The sequence below is a fragment of the Cervus elaphus genome, chromosome 11 (genome assembly GCF_910594005.1).
Source record: "Cervus elaphus chromosome 11, mCerEla1.1, whole genome shotgun sequence".
Taxonomy (NCBI): Eukaryota; Metazoa; Chordata; class Mammalia; order Artiodactyla; family Cervidae; genus Cervus; species Cervus elaphus.
Genome location: NC_057825.1, coordinates 68,169,892 through 68,192,428, shown reverse-complemented (window position 1 = coordinate 68,192,428; position 22,537 = coordinate 68,169,892).

Here is a 22,537-nt window from a genome sequence, read left to right as displayed (position 1 = left end):
ATTCTTGCCACCTCTTCTTAATATCTTCTGCTTCTGTTAGGTCCATACCATTTTTGTCCTTTATCGAACCCATTGTTGCATGAAGTGTTCCCTTGGTATCTCTAATTTTCTTGAAGAGATCTCTAGTCTTTCCCATTCTATTGTTTTCCTCTATTTCTTTGCATTGATCTCTGAGGAATACTTTCTTATCTCTCCTGGCTATTCTTTGGAACTCTGCATTCAAATGGGAATATCTTTCCTTTTCTCCTTTATTTTTTGCTTCTCTTAGTTTCACAGCTATTTGTAAGGCCTCCTCAGACAATCATTTTGCCTTTTTGCATTTCTTTTCCATGGGGATGGTCTTGATCCTTGTCTCCTGTACAATGTCATGAACCTCCATCCATAGTTCATCAGGCACTCTGTCTATCAGATCTAGTCCCTTAAATCTATTTCTCACTCCCACTGTATAGTCATAAGGGATTTGATTTAGGTCATACCTCAGTGGTCTAGTGGTATGAAAAGGCAAAATGATAGGATACTGAAAGAGGAACTCCTCAGGTCGGTAGGTGCCCAATATGCTACTGGAGATCAGTGGAGAAATAACTCCAGAAAGAATGAAGGGATGGAACCAAAGCAAAAACAACACCCAGTTGTGGATGTGAGTGGTGATAGAAGCAAGGTCCAATGATGTAAAGAGCAATAGTGCATAGGAAACTGGAATGTTAGGTCCATGAATCAAGGCAAATTGGAAGTGGTCAAACAGGAGATGGCAAGAGTGAATGTCGACATTCCAGGAATCAGCAAACTAAAATGGACTGGAATGGGTGAATTTAATTCAGATAACCATTATATCTACTACTGTGGGCAGGAATCCCTTAGAAGAAATGGAATAGTCATCATGGTCAACAAAAGAGTCCAAAATGCACTACTTGGATGCAATCTCAAAAATGACAGAATGATCTCTGTTCATTTCCAAGGCAAACCATTCAATATCATGGTAATCCAAGTCTATGCACCAAACAGTAATGCTGAAGAAGCTGAAGTTGAACGGTTCTATGAAGACCTACAAGGCCTTCTAGAACTAACATCCAAAAAAGATGTCCTTTTCATTATAGGGGACTGGTATGCAAAAGTAGGAAGTCAAGAAACACCTGGAGTAAGAGGCAAATTTGGCCTTGGAGTATGGAATGAAGCAGGGCAAAGTCAAATAGAGGTTGGCCAAGAGAACGCACTGGTCATAGCAAACATCCTCTTCCAACAACACAAGAGAAGACTCTACCATGGACATCACCAGATGGTCAACACCAAAATCAGGTTGATTATGGTCTTTGCAGCCAAAGATGGAGAAACTCTATACAGTCAGCAAAAACAAGACCAAGGGCTGACTTTGGCTTAGATCATGAACTCCTTATTGCCAAATTCAGACTTAAATTGAAGTAGGGAAAACCACTAGACCATTCAGGTATGCAAGTCTTTAGCTGGATGTTATATAGCTACTAGGAGTCTGCTAATTAAAGAAAGGAAATGTCTCAAAATTCAGAGAATGGCACCAGGTCCCTCACACACAAGATGCATTTTGAGATAATCTTGGCACCAGGGGAGTCATCCAGGGCCATAAAATGATTGACATGAATCTTGAAAAAAGGCAGATTCCCATACAAATGTATAGTTTCATTAACATAGATTAGGAGAACAATGTATAAGTATAACATACTGGTTTGTCAAGTCAGTTCTGAGCCTTTAGGGGGAATTGACTTGAAGATAGTCTGGGATAAATACATAGTACATTAACATAGCTTAAGACAAACATTTCCATTTTAAAAAAAAAGCATTGGTTAGCTCAAGGTTTGAGAAAAGTTAAGTTCAGGTGGAACCAGGTGTCATTATGGCAACACAGAATTTTAAGAGAAACCTCTTTTTAAATTTGTATAAAGAAGGGGAAAAAATATAACACTAGTTTGTTTCTTCCTGCCGCTTAAAAGAGAGATAAAAATTGTCTGACACTTGCAGCCTATTTCTTCCATTTGGAGACCCCTGGCCTTCTTGCCTACTACCTTCTCAGTAGTAGCCCCCTCCCCAACTTTTTTTATGCTAAAGACCAGCAAGAAAATGGTAATATTTGTTCAACACACTGAAATAAATTGAAGGAGACTGACAGACCTCTACATACATCCTGGTTAAAAAGTCATTACCTTATCCTCATTATTGGGTAAGAAAAATAAAATGCAAAAAGGTAGGGAGGGTATTAAGCATAGAATTTTTATGGAACTTCCAATTAAAATCTTTCAACATTTTTAATGAAGCTCTTTAAACCATTGCTGGGGGCGGGGGGGGGGGGGGTGGGAACCGGATTTAACAAGCTATGTGCATGGCTATAGTTCAAATGGTTTTATTCAATTCCTATTCAAGACATTTTAATGATGGTCTCTATAAATTTTTGATAGGCAGCACAGAGAGCATCTTTATTCTTACTAGCAGATGATTTTTTAAAATATAAATCTTCTTATGCAACCATTCAAAATTTTACAACAGCTGAAATTATATTTAAAGAATTTAAGAGCTCTTCCCTTGACAAATGTAACTGTACAATTTCTTATAATAACATGAAGAGATTTTAAATCCAACTGAACTTTTCATATCAAGTATTTCAAAATAATGATGAAACCCTGATTTGCAGAACACATGTATTAGTGAAACAGAACCCTGCAGCTAGTTTGGACACACTAATAGGACCCATCTATGGAGAATGGACAGAAATGTCTAATATTTGACAAGAAGGAGTTTTTGGATTCCTGTCTAAAAGTCCAGTTATGAGGAACCCCAGTGAGCCTCCCCACCCCCAATAGGCATCACCTTAAACTGCACCATTGGCCAGTATATCTAGAGCATAAGACTACCCAGTAGGGCATGGATGTTCTTGTATGAGAGGCAGCAGAATGCTCTGCAGCAGTTTGATGGAGGAGATGTTGAAGCAATGGGCTGCCTCAGTACAGAAGCCAAACCAGATGAGTACCTGAGGTCCTTTACCATCCCCAGCACATTCAGGGACTATACTCCAGACTCTCTGCTTTTGGCCCACTCTGAGAAGCCCCAGACAAGATTGCTCCCTTTAGAGAGAGCTGCTTGGGAGTTCTAGTCACCCAGCCTTCTATCTAGGGGATGAAGGGATCAGTATCTGCATGTGTGGCAAACCTGGTAAGAAGCTCTAGGATAAAGGAGTAAACACAATTATTTTAAATAGGTGTGTCATATAAGTTTATTTTGTCAGTGTATATTTAGATATACTGATGTTCACTGCTTACACACCAACCTTCCAGTGTCACATCTTTCTTTTGTCTAAAATGGAACAGGGCAGCAGACCTAATTGGTTCTTGGTTGTATATTGTAAATGTCAAGTGAGCTTCCACACCTGAATGAGAAACATAGAAATATCTCCAAATAAAGCTGTCATTGACAGAGCATTCACTCACTCATTCACTTATTAAGCACCTACTATGTGCCAGAAAATGTTTCAGGAACTAGAAGCAAAGTAATGATCAAAACAGACAAAATGTCTTCCCTCATAGAAGTTACTTTCCAAGGGAGTGGAGGAGAGATATATCTTTAAAATAATAATAAAGAAAGAAGTTACATGGTATTAAATTATAAGTGTGCTACAGAGCAAACAAAACAGAAAGAGTGTATAGAATGCTAGAGTGAAGGAAATTTGGGGGAGTTTGCAATTTTAAACACAGTGGTCAGAGAAGGCCCCACTGAGAAGACGATGTTTGAGCAAAGACTTGATTGGCATGAGGAAGCCAGACACACGAGTATCAAGGCTGGAGGAGATCATTACAGACAGAGGAACCGTAAAGGCCCTGTGACGAGAGTATGCCTGGCATTTTTGACAATCACCAGGGAAGCTAATGTGTCTAGACTGAAGCAGTAGAGGATGAAGCTACATCCACAGGTGGAGTATGGAAAGTAGATCATGTAAAACCCAGTAGACCACTGACCTCTACTCTACATGAGCTAGAGATCTGCTGGAGGATATTAAGGAGAGACATAAGTTTTGACAGAATCATTCTACTTGATGCATTAAGAATAAAGCATAAGGAGGCAGGGTAGGATTGAAGAAACTATTTAATTCAGAGGCAGCTGCAGTAACACAGCCGAGAAGTAACAATGGCTTGGACTGTGAAAGTAATGGAGTAGATGGCAAGAAGTGATCAGGTTCTGGGTCTCTTTTCTATCTAAACTCTCCTATCAGACTGGTATATATGTGAGAAAAGTAGAGGAGACAAAGGCAACTTCAAGATGTTTGACTTGACCAATCATAAAAGTAGTTGCCTACTGAACAAAATTGGAAGACAGACACATAACTTCAAGACTAACTATAAAGCTACAGTAATCATGACAGTGTGATATTCATGAAGGAATAGACAATCAGACCAATGGAACAGAATAGAGAACCCCTGAAGATATAGTCATCTGATCTTTGACAAAGGCACAAAGACAATATGATGGGACAGTACTATCTCTTCAACAAATGGTGCTGGAACAACTGGACAACCAAATATCAGAAAAAAAAAATTCTATAAACAGACATTTTTCACAAAACTTAACTCAGAATGTATCATAGATCTAATGCAAAACACAAAACTATAAAGACCTAGAAGATGACAAGAAAATCTAGATGACCTGCAATATGGTGATGACTTTTTACATACAACACTAAAGACATGATCTATGAAAGAAATAATTCAAATATACAATTAGGTATCACCTCACACCAGTAAAAATAGCTGTCACCAAAATCCACAAACAATAAATGCTAGAGAGGATGTGGAGAGAAGGGAACCCTCCTACAATGTTGGTGGGAATGTAAATTGGGACAGCCATTACAGAGAACAGTATGGAGGTTCCTTAAAAACCTAAAAGCAGTGCCACCGTATGACCCTGCAATCCCACTGCTGTGCATATTGCCTGGAGAAAAACATGTCCAAAAGGAATATGCACCCCAATATTCATTGCAGCACTGTTTACAATAGCCAAGAAACAGGAGCAATCTAAATGGCCATTGACAGAAGAATGGATAAGGAAGACGTGGGTACATATATTACAATAGAATATTACTCAGCCATTGAAAATAATGAATAATGCCATTTGCAGCAACATGAATGGACCTAGGGAGTGTCATACTGAGTGAAGTAAGTCAGACAGGGAAATATCACATGATATCCCTTATATGCAGAATCTAAAAAGAAATGATACAAATCAGCTTATTTACAAAACAGAAAGAGACTCACAGACTTAGAGAATGAACTAATGATTACTAGGTGGGAAGGACAGAGGAAGGGATAGCTTGGGAGTTTGAGATCAACATGTACACACTGTTATATTCTCAATGTTATATGGCAATTTGGATGGGTGGGGAGTTTGGAGTGAATGGATACATGTATTTATGAATGGCTAAGTCATTCTGCTCTGCACCTGAAGCTATCACAACATGGTCAATCAACTATATTCCAATATAAAATTTAAAACAAAAAAACAAATAATTCATGAACTATACTTCATTAAAATTAAAAATTCTGCTCTATAAAAGTCAAAATCAAGAGAATTAGAGGACAAGCCACAGAGTAGGGGGAAATATTTTTAAAAGACATATGATAAAGAACTGTTATTCAAAATAACAAAGAATTCATAAAACCCAACAATAATAAAATTCAAACAACCTGATCTAAATAATGAGTTAAACAGTTTAACTGACACCTCATTAAAGACTACATACAGAGAGCAAATAAACTCATGAAAAGATGTTCAATATCATATGTCATCAAGGAATTTCAAATGAAATTTGATAATAAATAAGATATTACTCATACCTATTACAAGGGCTAAAATCTGGAATACTGACAACATTAGATGCTGGTGAGGATGTGGAGTGACAAGAATTCTCCTACATTGCTGGTGGGAATGCAAAATGGTACAGCCACTTTGGAAGGCAGTTCAGTGGTTTCATACAAAACTAAACGTACTCTCACCATATAATCCAGCAAATGCACTCTTTGGTATTTATCCAAATGAGTTAAAAACTCATGTTCACATAAAAACCAGCACATGGATATTTATATTATCTTTATTTGGCAATTTGAATAGCTTTGTCAGCATGGCTCATAGCTTCATTGAGTTACCCAAGCCCCTTTGCCATGACAGGGCTGGAAACAAAGTTGTCCTGCAATAGGTGAATGGATAAACTGTGGCAATGGAATATTATTTAGTCCTAAAAAGAAATAAGCCATTAAACCATGAAAAGACATGGAGAAAGCTTAAATGCATATTACTAAGTGAAAGAAGCCAGTATGAAGTGTTTGCTTACTGTATGATTCCAAATATACAACACTCTAAGAAAGGCAAAACTATAGAGACAGTAAAAAGATCAGAGATTCCTGAAGAGTGGGATGTGAAGAGTTTTGAAATGGTAATTTGAGAAATAGATTACTATCAATTCCAATCCCCTATGATGAAAAGGACATCTTTTTTGCTATTAATTCTAGAATGTGTTCTAGGTCTTCATAGAACTGTTTAGGTTCTTCAGCATCAGTGGCTGGGGCATAGACTTGGATTACTGGGATGTTGAAGGGTTTGTCTTGGAAACAAACCAAGATCATCCTGTCGTTTTTGAGGTAGCACCCAAGTATTGCATTTTGGGCTCTTCTGTTGAGTATGAGAGCTATTCCATTTCTTCTAAGGGATTCTTGTACACAGTAGTAGGTATAATGGTCATCTGAATTAAATTCACCCATTCCTGTCCCTTTTAGTTCACTGATTCCTAAGATGTCGATGTTCACTCTTGCCATCTCCTACTTGATCACATCCAATTTATTTTGATTCATGGACCTAACATTCCAGGTTTCTATGCAATATTGTTGTTTACAGTATTGGACTTTACTTTCACCACCAGACACATCCACAACTGAGCATCTTTTCCGCATTAGCCAGTTGTTTCATTCTTTCTAGAGCTATTAGTAATTGCCCTCTGCTCTTTCCCAGGGGCATATTGGACACCTTCCAACCTGGTGGGGGGGTCATTTTCTGGCAGCATTCCTTTTTGCCTTTTCATACTTTCCATGGGAGGTTCTCCAGATAAGAATACTGGAGTGGGTTGCCATTTCCTCCTCCAATGGACCACATTTTGTCAGAACTCTTCACTATGATTTGTCCACCTTGGGTAGCCCTGTAGGGCGTGGCTCACAGCTCCATTGAGCTACCCAAGCCCCTTTGCCATGGCAGGGCTGCAAGTTTGACCTTGGAGTACAAAATGAAGCAGGGCAAAGGCTAACAGAGTTTTGTCAAGAGAACATACTGGTCATAACAATCACTCATAACCAAAAGCACAAGAGACAACTGTACCCATGAACATCACCAGACAGTCAATATCCAAAATCAGACTGATTATGTTATTTGCAGCCAAAGATGGAGAAGCTCTATACAGTCAGTAAAAATAAGACTTGGAGCTGACTGTGGCTCTGATCATGAGTTGTTTATTGCAAAATTCAAGCTTAAATTGGAGAAAGTAGAGAAAAACCAGAAGGGCATTCAGGTATGACCTAAATCAAATCTCTTATGATTATACAGTGGAGGTGACAAATAGATTCAAGGGATTAGATCTGGTAGACAGAGTGTCTGAGTAACTATGGATAGAGATTTGTAACACTGTACAAGAGGCAGTCATCAAAACCATCCCAAAAGGAGAAGAAATTCAAGAAGGCAAAGTGGTTTTCCGAGGAGGCTTTACAAATAGCTGAGGAAAGAAGAGAAGTGAAAAGCAAGAGAGAAACAAAAAGATGTGCCCAACTGAATGCAGAGTTCCAGAGAAGAGCAAGGAGAGATAAGAAAGCCTTCTTAAATGAACAATGCAAAGAAATAGAGGAAAACAATAGAATGGGAAAGACTAGAGATTTCTTCAAGAAAACTGGAGCTATCAAGGGAATATTTCATGCAAGGATGGACATGATAAAGGACAGAAATGGTAAGAACCTAACAGAAGCAGAAATGATTAAGAAGAGGTGGCAAGAATACACAGAACTGTATAAAAAGGTCTTACTGACCTGGATAACCACAGTGGTATGACCACTCACCTAGAGCTAGACATACGGGAGTGTGAAGTCCAGTGGACTATAGGAAGCATTACTACCAACAAAGCTAGTGGAAGTGACAGAATTACAGCTGAGCTATTGAAATTCTTCAAAGATTATGCTGCTAAGTGTTACACTTAACATGTCAACAAGTGTGAAAAGTCAGCAGTGGCCACAGGACTGGAAAAGGTCGGATTTCATTCCAATACCAGAAAAGGGCAATGCCAAAGAATGCTCAAACTACTGTACAACCACATTCATTTCACATGTTGGCAAGGTTACACTCGAAATCCTTCAAGCTAGACTTCTGCAGTGTGTGAACCAAGAACATCCAGATGATATAAACTGGGTTTCAAAGAGGAAGAGGTCAAATTGTCAGCATTCACTGGATGGTGGAGAAAGCAAGGGAATTCCAGGGGGGAAAAAATCTATATCTGCTTCACTGACTACTGGAAGCTTTTGACTGTGTGGATCCCAACAAAACTGTGGAGAATTCTTGAGACGAGAATACCAGACCACCTTACCTACCTCCTGAGAAGCCTGTATGTGGATCAAAAAGCAACAGTTAGAACCTGACACAGAACAACAGACTGGCTCAAAATTGGGAAAGGAGTACAACACAGCTGTATATTGTCACTCTGCTTATTTAACTTATATGCATAGAACATCATGAGAAATGCTGTGCTGGACAAAGCACAAGCAGGAATCAAGACTGCCAGGAGAAATATCAACAACCTCAGATAGACAGATGACATCACCCTAATGGCAGAAAATGAAGAGGAACTAAAGAGCCTCTTGCTGAGGGTGAAAGAAGAGAGTGAAAAAGCAGGCTTGAAACTCAACATTCAAAAAACTAAGATCACAGCATTTGGTCCCATCACTTCATGGCAAAAAGAAAGGGGAAAAGTAGAAGCAGTGACAGATTTTACTTTCTTGGGCTCCAAAATCACTGCGGATGATGACTGCAGCCATGGAATTCAAAGATGCTTGCTCCTTTAAAGTAAAGCTATGACAAACCCAGACAGCATATTAAAAAGCAGAGACATCACTTTGCCAACAAAGGTCTGTCTAGTCAAAGCTATGGTTTTTCCAGTAGTCATGTATGGATGTAAGAGTTGGACTATAAAAAAAGCTGAGCACCAAAGAACTGTTGCTTTCAAATTGTGCTGGAGAAGACTTGAGATTTCCTGGGACAGCAAGGAGATCAAACTAGTCAATCCTAAGGGAAATCAACCCTGAATATTCATTGGAAGGATTGTTGCTGAAGCTCCAACACTTTGGCCACCTGATGTGAAGGGCTGACTCATTGGGAAAGACCCTGATGCTGGGAAAGACTGAGGGAAGGAGGGATAGGAGACAGCAGAGGAAGAGATGGTTATATAGCATCAACAACTCAATGGACATGAATCTGAGCAAAGTCTGACATGGCGGAGGACAGAGAGGCTTTGCATGCTACAGTTCTTGAGGTCGCAAAGAATTGTACATCGTTTAGTGACTGACAACAACAACAATATTACTATCCAAGTAGCAATGTTGAGTAAACATATAGATATATGTTTTGAGTTCAGGAGAAAAGGAAGCAAGCAAGAGATCTGTAGAAGGGTAGATATGTAAAACCTAAAGATTTGCAATCGAATTTTAATTGTTAGGAAAAGAGACAAATAAAAACATAAATTGTCTGATGTATATGAACCTCAATGGTCCAAGAATGGGTTCTGCAAATGATAATAAGGAATTAGGAACTCTCAAGTATATAGCTATATACTTGAGACCTATATTTCAACCCTATAGCTAAGAAGTTGTTTGGATTTTTGGTTTCTTTTGGGTTTTTGTTCTTGTTTTGCACTTTTTTTTTTTAATGCAGGGCTAATTATGCCATAACTGTGCTCAGAACTCTTTAATGTCTCCCCAAGTCTAAGAAGGAAGCAGAAACTCCTTAGTATGACTTGTGTATTCATCATGTAGCATCTGCTTAATGGTTCATTCAGCCTCATTTCTTGCCGCTATCCATCATTTTCATAAAGTATTCTTCACTTCAAAGATACTGAATGATTTTTAGAAACACAGAGCTTCTGTCTCTTTCTGATTTCTGATTTCTCTGCTCAGACAGTGAAGAATCCACCTGCAAATCAGGAGACCATGGTTCCATCCCTGGGTTGGGAAGATTCCCTGGAGAAGGGAATGGCTACCCACTCCAGTATTCTTGCCTGCAAAATCCCACGGACAGAGGAACCTGGTGGACTGCAGTCCATGGGGTCACAAGAGTCAGACATGACTGAGTGACTTTCCCAGGCTAACTCATATTGCTTTCATAGGTTATGATTAAGTATTATTTCATAGCTCACTTTAATTGCCTTTTAACCAACTAAATTGTCAACTCTCTTAAAGGCAGTGTGCTTGTTCCCTGCGGCCATAATAAATGACCACAAGCGTAGTGGTTGACAACAATGGAAGGCTGGAGGCTCTAGGGGAGAATGCTTCTCATTCCTTTTCCACACCTCTGAAATCTGCTCCCTCCTAGGTTCACGGCTCTGCATCAGGTTCTTTTCTATCCCAGCTTCCATCGGCACATTACCTTCTTCTCTCATACCTCCCTCTACCTTTCTCTCCTAAAGGACCCTTGTAATTGCATTTAGAGACCACTCAAATAATCCAGAATAATCTCCTATCTCAAGATCCTTAACTTTATCACATTTGCAAAATCTCTTCTGCCATGTATGGAAACATATTCACAGGCTCCCTGGACTAGGACTTGAATCCCCTCTGTGGGACACTATTCAGCCTACCGTAGTCAAGACAGGGTCTGGTCTGCTTATCACTCTAGCCCCAATAGCTAGCACTGTTACATAGTAAGCTATCAGTTTACATTTTCAAATGAAGTTGGTGAGTTTTTATCACCTAAATATCTCATCAATCTTCTTCTAAGATATAATGAGAGAAAAGGCATTATCTCCCGTCAACTTATGGTTGATAGACAAAAAGAAGCTTTCACTGGAGCAAACAGAATTTGTTCTTCTAGTGTCAGATTCAACAAAGTTTGTTAAACTGTGGGGGCTCAGGGGGAGCAACCTGGGTCAGGTTATTTAGCTGATATGTAGAAAAGGCCACTGGGGTTTCTATCAAATTTAAATCTTACTATAAACTTCTAATTGCCTTCACAAAACTTAACTAATAAATCCTTCTGGGAGAACCAGTGCTTTCTGTGAGAATGGCTAATGAGGGTCAGTTTAGGGGATTTAGTTAACAGGGGTGAGGGAAGTCCTGGGAGTCTGGATCCCAAGGACACAGGCAAGGCTTGATTTTCTTAGCCTAATCAGAAAGGAAGCATTTGGGGATGAAAAAATCCCAGTAATGTTTTCCTTTCATAGCACAGTTCATTTAAAAGTTTAAATGCATGAGAAAACTAGTAAAGGAAGTACAAAACAGAGTTAAGTGATTTTAAAGAGAACGTAAGTAAGAGCTACTCTGGGTGTATAGTAGTAGTAGTACTAGTGTTAGTCACTCGGTTGTTCTCTTTGAGACCCCATGGACTGTAGCCCACCAGGCTCCTCTGTCCATGGGATTCTCCAAGCAAGAATACTGGAGTGGATTGCCATTCCCTTCTCCAGAGGATCTTCCCGACCCCGGGATTGAACGCCGGTCTCCTGCATTGCAGGCAGATTCTTTACCATCTGAACTACAGGGAAGTCCCACAATAAAGACATTTCTCATCTTCCTTCCCAGTTAAGTATCATCAGGTGACTAACTGCTAGCAAATGGAATATAAGTGGTTGCTTTGTGTGCAGCTTCTAGTAACAAAAATCAAAGGAAAAGGCATACCCTTCTTTGCTCCCCTTTTCCTTACTAGAAAAGTGGGCTAGAAAGTGGTTGTGATGATTAGAGCTCCAGCAGCTATTCTGGATCATGAGGCAGCAGGTTAAGAATGTCAGAGTAACAAGGTAGAAGGAGGTGAATCTTGATAGTCAGGGAGCTACCACACAAATCCTGCATTGCCTGTTACACAGAAAAAGAATTCTGTCTTGTGCAGGGCACTTTTATTTTGATTTATCAATTACTCATAACTGTATCTAATCCAAAATGATTGAGAAGGTAGGTTCTTAGAAGTAGGTGCTGAACTTAAAAAAGAAAAGTCATTGATTTAATGGATGTGGTAGACATCTAGCGCAGTAAGGATATAGTTACTACAGAGTAAAAACTGAGTGACCCCTGTTTCGTGACAGCACAGCATTTAGGGCAGTCTAAATTCTTAGTCAAACTGAAACTTGTTCACCTTGCAAGGCAGATACCATGCCCCACAAGGCTGCAGCTCTAGGGGAAATGACAGGAAAGATTCAGAATGCTGGTTGGTGAGCGTTGGCTCCTGCTTTCCACTTTTAACAAAGACCTACAAGAAAAAGTTAAACTCAGGCTAGAGCCAGCCAGCATGCAAGTAGAGATGGAAGGTAATTCATCACTTTGCTAAGGGAGGCACCTTCTACCTACCTCCTGAAATGTAGGTTTATGGAGAATTCAATGATTCAGAACATTGCTAGGCTGAAAAATTTTACATCTTCAGTATCTTGAATTTTACAGTTTCACTATTTTGAAGCAGTGGGGGGAGATTGGGAGGTGGGGTAACTGAGAGGTTGAAGACTTCAGCAAATTACATTTAAGCCCACCCTACAAAGATGGAACATACTGGCAAAGATGGTATTACAGGTGTTTCCTTCACCCCTGATGCAGAGTCACCAATAACATGAGGGGTGGTGAAGGCGAGTCTTAAAAGTTTGAAAAGTCTTAAAAACCACAGTCTTAAAAACTAGGTTTATTCAAGAACTTTGACTGTGGTCATTTATACATGAAGTTGACCAAAACTGAACACATTGAAAAACTGTTTTTCTGTTTTATTTTGTGTCAGAGAATTGTATTGGCAAAATGTTCATGTCTAGTCTGCATATGCCTTGTATTAATCATCTGCCTAATAAACAACCCCTAACTTAGTGGTTGAAAATTGGACTATAAAGAAAACTGAGCACTGAAGAGTTGATGCTTTTGAACTGTGGTGCTGGAGAAGACTCCTGAGAGTCCCTTGGGCAGCAAGGAGATACAACCAGTCTATTCTAAAGGAACTCAGCCCTGAATATTCATTGGAAGGACTGATGCTGAAGCTCCAATACTTTGGGCACCTGATGCAAAAAACCGACTCACTGGAAAAGACCCTGATACTGGGAAAGATTGAAGGCAGGAGGAGAGGAGATGACAGAGGATGACATAGTTGGATGGCATCACCAACTGAATGGACATGAGCTTGAGCAAGCTCTGGGAGTTGGTGATGGATAGGGAAACCTAGCATGCTGCAGTGCATGGGGTCACAAATAGATGGACACAACTGAGCAACTGAATTGAACTGAACTTAGTGGTATGAAACTACAATACTTAATTCCTATCACAGTCACCCCTCACAGTTTTGGGAGACGACTGTGCTCAATTAGGTGGTTTACACTTAGAGTTGTTCATATAGTTGCAACCAGACAGTGGATGGTGCTGGAGTCATCATAACAATTTCCTCATTCATGTGTCTGGTGGTGTTTGGTGCTGGCTGTTGCCTAATAAACGTCAGCTAAGTCCCTGAGCCCAAATACGATACGTGACCTCTCCATGTGACCCGGCCTTCCTTTTAACATGGTCCTGGTTTCCAGGGAGCAAGTTTATCAGTGAATCAGGTAGAAGTTTTATCCTCTATGACCTAGCTTTGGAAGCCACATGGTACCATTCTTCCCTACACTGTTGTCTGAGGCAGTCCAAAAGTTCCAAGTTTCATGGAGAAGAGGACACAGACTCTACTTCTTGATGGGGAATTAACAGGAAGGTTTTAAGAAGAACTGGTGTACTGAGAGGTATTATTATAACCATCTTTGGAAAATACAAGTCTATAGTGGTCTAGCCTCCAAAATACAATTCCTGAGCTCCTCATCCCGAAAGACAGCAAAAACAGTACATGATCTGAAAAAGTTTCAAGGCCCTCAATAAGGGCTTACTATCCATGATTGTCGTCAGAGTTGTCCTTGAAGGTAAAGGGAAATTAAAAACTTCCCAGGAACAAAGCCAGAACCACAGAGCATAATGGACAAGGGAGTTCCTCCCAAAGAATTAGGGATCCAGGTACTCGAGGAACTTATCCCATACTGTTCCAGCCCATAGGGAATTTGGAATTTCTAAGGACTGGTGACTGATGAGTGTTTCTGATTCTCCTTATTTCTGAATGGGTTATTTTATTGAAATTAGCCTGCTACTTCTCCATTATTGAATATTGGATGTGCTTATGGAAGACAACATGAGTTTTAGTTTTTGGGTCACCAGAATATAAGGATTCATATCAAGACCTGATGGTTAGGTTTGCCTATGTTCCACAGATCCTGGACTCAGAAGCTTAAGGATTTGTGCCTACTTCCCTAAGAAGAAAGTGTGGCCAAAAATATGGAATCCAAATTTGTCCCAGACACTCATGTTCCCCTTCTTCCATAGGTATACAATAATTCATTTTCAGTTAGCCACATGGCACCATAGAAAATTTGCTGTATACCCCAGCATTCCTTAGAACTGGGTGCTGACATGTAATTAAGTTCTAGGAGACAGAAACATTGTGTATAATTTCCAGTAAATGTCCTTAAAGGGAGAAGACTTGCCTTTCATCAATTCTTTCTCTTTTTTGCTAAACCACTGTGATGTCTGGAATTCAAATGGCCCTCTTGGGCCATGAGGCAGTATGCACTGAGATGATTAAGCAGTAAAGGGTGTCACTGTTCCTTGATGATTCTTAAGCTTTCATACCCATCCTGGAATGCCTATTTCTGGGTTACTTTATATGAGAGAAAAACTCTGTGTATTTAGGCTGCTGTTTGTTTAGGCTTCTGTTACTAACAGCAAATCAAATCCTACTTACTGTAACATATAGTTGAGTGGGGGGTAATTCTATAATACAATGTAAACTAAAATAAATGTTAATTGTATAATTATACAGTAACATCCTTTCACACAAAATCAAGTGACAAAAGGTGATTCAGGGAAGTCCTCTGCTCCCATATAGGAGCCAAAGTTTCTCTCTCAAAATTCAAACCTGATCCCATAACTCCGCAGCTTAAAACTATCCTATGGGGACTTCCCTGGCAGTGCAGTGGTTAAGACTCTGTGCTCCTAATGCAGGGGCTGCAAGTTGGATTCCTGATTTGGGAACTAAGATCCCACATGCTGCAGCCAAAAAGAAAAAAAAAAAGCTTGAGAAAAAAACTGTCCTATGATTTCCCTTTGGACACATCTCCTTATCCTGGTATATAATTTCCTGTGTGATCTGGTCCCTGCCATCCCTCCAAGCCCATTTATTCCCAAGGTCCCACCTACTCTCTGACATCTCCCTACACTTGTCTTTCAGTTCCTGTTGCTCAAAACTGGACTTGGAGGCAGAGATCGTGTGATTGCAGAATACATTCTCCAAAATAGGGAGTAGCTTCTCAACTGTTTTGATATTTTGGAATAAACAGTTATGAAGATTACAATGAGAGAAAGCATAATAAGCCAGGATCATGATATGTGTAATGCTGCTGCTAAGTCGCTTCAGTCATATCTGACTCTGTGCAACCCCATAGACAGCAGCCCACCAGTCTCCCCTGTCCCTGGGATTCTCCAGGCAAGAACACTGGAGTGGGTTGCCATTTCCTTCTCCAATGCATGAAAGTGAAAAGTGAAAGTGAAGTCATTCAGTCGTGTCTGACTCTTAGCGACCCCATGGAGTATAGCCTACCAGGCTCCTCCATCCATGGGATTTTCCAGGCAAGAGTGCTGGAGTGGGGTGCCATTTCCTTCTCCAGATATGTGTAATAGAGGTGATCAAAAAGTAGCTCTTCCATGTCACATCACCTACTGCCCTTGATCTTTGTCACCATGTTCCCTCCTACATGATGCTCTTTCATCTACTCTTCATCCAGATGAATTTATTCATTCTTCAGGTATCAAATATCCCTATCAAACGTCCCTATTAGAGTAACTCATCAAGCCATGCAACTTTGTATGATTATTTGATAATAGGTCAGTTTTCTCATGGAGCCATGTATATCTGCATCTGTGAATATTTGATAAATGTCAGTTTTCTCCCAACTAGATTGTATGTTCCATAAGTCAGACAAGATGTTGGTTTTAGCTCCTCCTTACATCTCCTCAGAGCAAAGCACTGTGGCTAGCATGTAATGAGCTCTCAATAAATATCTGTTGAATGAATAATTGAGATGCTCAAGACTGAGCCAAAAAGAATGAAAAAAATTGATAGGGTGATAATGAAAAGAAGAGCTGATGAAAAAGTACATAGTCACAGCAGCATAAACATGGATGACATATTTAGGAGAAGGTAATCAATGTGCTGCAAATCACTGCTCTAGACGATAAGAGAATATAAAGGGGTATAAAGCATGGTCATTGCCATTTAGAAATGCACAATTTAGGGTATAATAAAACTTGTACCAAAGAAAAATAGTCAACTAACCATGAGAGTCATTTAAAAAGTGTGTTAAATGAGTAAGAGCAACCAACAACATGCCATAAATTACATTAAGAAAAATTAAAACAGATTAGAAGAAATGAGGGATAATAACAATTTCCATGTCCCTTGTTATGTACTAGGGACTGTATTAAGCACCTGATGTGTTTTACCTAATCTTTACAATAACTAATGAGCAAGGTATTAATAGTCTTAAAGATGAGACTCAAAGTGTTTAAACATGCCTAAGTAACAAAGCTTATATATAAAATGCCAGAATTTGAACCCTAGTCTTTCTAAATTCAAAACCAATATACTAATATCTATGTTATAAAGATGAGAGTTCAGCTAGACTCCAAAGAATAGGTAGGAAATACACAAGCTAAAGGAAACTATGAAGGACAATCAGGCAAGAAATATAATGTGAAAAAAAAAAAAAGGGAAGAAAATTAAGGTGTGATGAGTGGATGGCTTAGTCAAGCCGTAGGTAGAAAACCTAAGAAGGAGTAAAGGTAAAGTTGGGGATATAATTTTGGTTAGAATGAGGACAGCCTTTAACAGTAAACCAAACCGGCTTTTGTCCTATAAGCAACTGAAAGTTACTATAAAGTCCTGGGTTGGCAAATGGCAAAATGCAAATGGAATGACGGTCTGATTGGAGTGAAATGGAAAAAGAAAAGAAAGAGACAGATTCACATAGGAAAACTCAAGATACCTGAGATCAAAGAATGTTATAACTGATAAGAATTGTAACTTAGTACTAGACCTCATTTTACAGATGAGTAAACTGTAGCCAGGACAATTTAAGAGATTTCCCAGAGATTCCTGTAATTGCTAGGACTGTAACTTGATTTTCTATTATTTCCACTATGGCACAAGTCCAGAAATAGATGAAAAATATAAGACAAAGAGAGAGAAAAACCAAAATCATAAAGAACTCTCAAGTTTTAGGCCAGAACAACTTTGAAAATAATGACATCCATGTCAGATAAAAAATACCCACCCCCGAAAAAAAAAAAAAACAATCCCTGTGGCAGACAGGCTCCAAGATTGGCCCCAGTGACCTCCATCTCCTGCAATTTATGCCCTGTGTAGTCTCCTTCCCTTGAGAGTCACCTGGCCTAGCAACTAGCTTCCAATCAATTGAATACCACAAAGATGATGGAGTAGCACTTCCATAATTATATTACAGGAAGTTAGACTATATCTTCTACTTTACTAGCCAGCAGAACCTCCCTCTTGGTTGCTCTGATGAATCAAGAAGCTGTGCTGTGAGTTGCCCTATGGACAGGTACACATGGCAAGGAACTGAAAGCAGTCAACAGCCCAGCAAAGAACTGGTGCCTCTGGATCAATATCATCAAGAAACTGAATCTGCCAATAACTATGCAAACTCAGAAGTAGCTCCTTCCCCAGTTGAACCTTCAGATGAGATCCAAACCTTGGCTAATGATTTCATTGCAGCCTTCTGAGACACCCTAAAGCAAAGACCATGGCTAGGCAGTGCTCAAAATTCCTGGCCCACAGAAATGTTAGTGCAATAAATTGTACATAGTTTAAGCCCCTAAGTTTGTGATAACTTGTTAGGCAATAATAGATAATTAATAGAATTCTATTGAAAGAAAAGGCTAAGTGTATTTTCTGAGGCAATAGAATAATCAATTGTAGTTTCTGTAAAGCACCAGGGATCAAATCCATATTTTGTAGGACAGTAAACTTGTGAACACTGAAAAACTAAGAGATTATTAAAATTTCAATTAAGACATTTGGCAATGAAAAAAGAAAAATGAAATTATGCATAATGGAAACTAAAACAAAAGGTTTTAAGAGAAGTTTGGGGAAATAATGATATTGTTTGGAAATTTTTCTTGAGATACAAAAATTTGTACAAAAACAAAGTAGACATTGGCAGTAATGTGGGAAGAAAAAAGAATAAGCTACTAAAATCATTATGTATACACACACTTGGAAACCTCAGGGAAAATTCAGTAACTCATTAATTTCTCTATCAGTACCTCTTTTTCACTTCCCGAACACTATCTAACCAATAAATAGCACAACTCCAATGACTAGGTATCCCTGGAGAATAATAAACCATGCAGGTATCATTTTTTTAGAATATTAACATCATCAATTTGAATATTGTAACTAGAAACTTCCAGAATATTTTTTAAGATACCCTTTCATTTTACCTTCAATTTTTCTAATTTGGCTTTTTTAAAAAGTAAGTTGAATTTTTATTCAAATACTCCTTCCTTAACAGGAACACATTTTAATAGTCTAGTGGTTGTACTTGGGCTTTATTTTCCTTTAAAAGAATTTCAATTAACTACCCTATTGTTCTTCCACCTGGTAATCTGGACTCAAGCACAGAAGAGAAAGTCAAAATATAGTTGATAACCTAGGACCTAGTACATTGACTCTTGAGCAACATGATTCTGAAATGCACAGGCTCACTTCACAGAATTTTTTAAACAGTAAATACTATACAATAGGCAATTGGTTGAATCAGCAGATGCAGAACCATAGTATGTACAGAAAGAACCACACAGTATATACAGAAAGTGACTATAAATTATCTGTGGATTTTCAGCTGCATGGAGGGTGGGCACTCCTAATACCCACACTGATCAAGGGTCAACTGCGTCTCAAAAAGTCATCTTCCTTTCAATATGAGGATTTATAGGGTTTTTTAAGAGTCCATTTGCTAACAGTGTTTTAGTTCAGAGATGAAATAGGAATTCTACTCTACACAGGCTTATAAGAAATATTTAAACTATAAACACCTATCCCAAACCAACCAAAAGAATCTCATTAACGTCCCAAACTATTTTAAGAAAGGAAGACTTTTTCCCCATCCCAAGCTCTCCAAAAGCAGAGCAGAGGTGCCAATGCAGAGAGAGATCCTTTCTCAAGGGATTCCCAGGCATGAAGGTGGCATACTGAAGAAGATTGACATGACTTCTGTTTCAGCAGGGCCTTTATTTATGGAGGAGTTGTGAAAGTGACAAGTGCAAGAAACCACATGTGTTTTATTCATCCACCGTCTTGCACACTACTCAGCATAGGCATTTGAGAAATATGTCTTGGTAAATTACCAGTCAAGGATAGCAAGAGAGTAAGAGAGAGAATATGGCTGATGTAAACTCTTTACTCCCTTAAGAAACTATAGACTTACACTGAGAATTATCTACATTTAATATAAAAACCTTAATGTATAAAGAGGTAACCTGCCAATACAGAGACTGAATACTATAGAAGGTCATTAAGAATCAAGAGCTAAACAGTCTACATACAGAACCAAGACAATGAAAGTGATGGTGTGGACAGGACCAGAAGTGAAAGAATTCCCACTAATGGGGCTTTATTAATTCATTGCATTACAAAGTTGGAAGATAGATATTAGAACCACAAAATAGTAGTTTATTATATATGTGATCGTGCTTATTTTACATGTGAATAATATATATGTATTTTATATGTAACCATATACTGGAGTATGGAGTATCACTCTCAATGTATTCTTTTGTTATCATTATAAAGCCCTAAATTTTTTTTTTAAATCTTAAATATCAAGAAACTCATCAATACTGCTAAAGAGAAGACAGCTGAGCTGAAAGGACAGAACTGAAATGGCCTTCAAGATTCTAGCGCTGCTTACAAAAGGGTGTTCAAATAAACTTGTTCCTACCTGGGATTGAGCACTCTGTATACCGTCCTACAGTGGATGTGGGGATCAGAGTACCTGTTGCCACATTTGCAGCCATTACCACAAGTAGATGCTCAGTAGCAGTCTAAAGCAACTGCATTGGTCAGGATTCCTGAGAGAAACAAATAATAGGAAACATTTGGCAAGTCTAAAATTCGTAGGCCAGGCCAATAGGCGAGAAACACAGGCAGAATTCCTATGCTACAGTCTTGAGACAGAATTCTTTCTCCTCTGGGAAACCTCCAGTTTTGCTCTTGAGATTTTCAACTGATTAAATGAGGCCCGCCCTCATTTTGGAGTGTAACCTCCTTTACTTGTGACTGAGCACAACACAGCAACTCTTTTATGTAGTCAGATATAGATGTCAATCACATCTACAAAGTATGGTCACAACAACATCTAGACTAATGATTGTCCACACAAATAGGCACATAGACTAGTCAGATTGACACATAAAATTTAACCATCACACCGCCCATAAGAGGGTGGAGCTGTCAAGCTAAACCAACCCATGGAATCCTTAAATTTCTAACAACTCATTGTACTAACACATTTTTAACTTCATTGCAGAGTCCATTACTCTCTGAATACAGAGTGCATGTAGATGATGCTTTATAAAAACCCTGCCATCATGCATAAATGATATTCTAAAACACCATCTTCAGTTAGACCAACACTGTAAGCGGTAAAATTACAACAGCTCTACAATTTAAATGGAAGCTCTGAAATAACCTCCCTTGCATTTACTGGAAATATTTATTGTTAATTAGGATGGAAGATGAAACTGCCTACTAAACTAGCTAAAAATCTTAAGAACATTATAAAAAGGTTTCTGCATTTTTCACCACGTTAAGTCAAACCATGACAGAATTTCATTCTATTGTGGTTACCATCTGAAATGGATCGATTTCCTTATAGCTGTAGTTCTAAATGCAAACCTGTCAATTCAGATATCTTACATGGTAATAACATTATTTCTTATTTATAGTACTCTCTCTTTCTGGACCATCTCTGTCGTAATCAATTTCTTCTTTTAAAAGGAGGGATACTGCAGCCTCCCACTGCTAATTAGTATGCTGTATGATCACTTGATTTGTTTTCTCTCAATGGGTTTATTGACCCTAGACTTACTGCTTTGCATTTATTTGTAAGTTGAATTTTCAATTATTATCTGAAAACAATAAAGAGACTATGACTACTCACGATCAGTTCGCCTTATTCTTCCAAACTTGATCAGCAGCATCTTTTACTGTTTTGAAAATATTTAGAAATGTAATGCTTCCACTACACCATTTATAAGGAGTGAGCAGTGATCAGCTTCAGGGTATTGCTGATCTGTTGGTAACATCTTGTTAACTGAGGAGATTGTCATCTTATCACTTCACTGTGATATACATGTGTAGTGGGCTGAATTATATCTTCCAAAAAGATATGTTTAAATTCTAATCCCTATGAATATGAGCTTATTTGAACAGGTCTTCCAAATGTGATCAAGTTAAAATGAGGTCTGACTGGATTAGAGTATTATTTGGACATTATTTAGGAATTAATTTCATGTCATTTGTGCTCAAATTCTTAGGTTGGTATCTATATATATATCGCTTATTAACTTTGTATTTAAAGTAAATTGATTTTATTTGGAGTGTCTACACTTCAATTCTTGGAGATATAAAAGAATAAAATGTTATTCATAAAAACATACATATGTTATTCTGTAAAAAAAATTAAGCAGTGCTTCAGACTTAGAGAACAAACTTATGGCTGCTGGGGAAAGGATGGGGGAAAGGGATAGTTAGGGAGTTTGGGATGGACATGTACACACTGATATATTTTAAATGGATAGCCAACAAGGATCTACTTCATAACACATGGAACTCTGCTCAGTGTTATGTGGCAGCCTGGATGGGACAGGTGTTTGGGAGAGAATGGATACATATATATGTATAGCTTAGTCCCTTTGTTGATTCACCTGAAACTATCACAACACTGCTAATCAGATATACCCAAATACAAAATGAGAAGTTAAAAAAAAAAAATTGAACAGTGCCTACCCAGCCATGTGGTAACTACAATCAAGGGCTTCATAAAGGTAATCAAAACTTTCATTGCAAATGACTGAATGAGCTACCCTGAAAACAAACACTGAATTTGAAAGATATTGGAGAATATGCTGTCATGTGGACACTGTTTTGTGTCAAACGTTTTTGCAACCTTCTCTAAATC